The sequence below is a fragment of the Melozone crissalis genome, unplaced genomic scaffold (genome assembly GCF_028551555.1).
Source record: "Melozone crissalis strain CALT ecotype California unplaced genomic scaffold, PUWL_Pcris_2 ptg000027l_1, whole genome shotgun sequence".
Taxonomy (NCBI): domain Eukaryota; kingdom Metazoa; phylum Chordata; class Aves; order Passeriformes; family Passerellidae; genus Melozone; species Melozone crissalis.
In genome coordinates, this window is record NW_026535805.1 from 29,135,001 (window position 1) to 29,135,365 (window position 365).

The 365-nt window shown below is 69.9% G+C and overlaps 1 protein-coding gene across 6 annotated transcripts in view; it reads right to left on the reverse strand.

The window, feature by feature from the left end:
- The window catches only part of RGS7 (regulator of G protein signaling 7), a 228,220-nt gene extending 228,158 nt beyond the window's left edge, over positions 1 to 62 (reverse strand). For 2 of the 6 annotated variants that reach the window (XM_054280491.1, XM_054280492.1), the window contains exon 1: positions 1 to 60. This exon is cut by the window's left edge and continues 65 nt beyond it. The gene's annotated coding sequence lies outside the window, so the exon portion shown is untranslated. The other 4 variants (XM_054280489.1, XM_054280490.1, XM_054280493.1 and 1 more) reach the window with 4 other exon arrangements.
- Positions 63 to 365: the final 303 nt, after the last annotated feature.

Consider the following 365-nt stretch of genomic DNA (forward strand, 5'->3'; position numbering starts at 1 on the left):
CCCGCGCGGTGGGTGTCAGCCGGCAGCGGGCGGAGGGACGCGGCGATCGCTCATCACACACACGCACACACACGCACTGCGGGCGGAGGCGCTGCTGTTGCTGCCGCCGCCGCCGAGGCTGCGGCTCTGCCGTGCTCTGCCGGAGCGGCGGCAGCTCAGCTCAGCTCAGCTCAGCTCAGCTCCCTCCCCGCAATGGAGCGGCCGTCACGTGGGGGACGGGCACGTCAAAGGTGCTGCCGCTGCCGCCGCTCCGCCACACAGCAGCAGCCTTCCTCCTCCTCCTCCTCCTTCCTTTTCCTCCTCTTCCTCGGCGCTCTAGGCTCCCTCACCGAAAACAGCGGCCAAGAAACTGCAGCTGCCAGCAG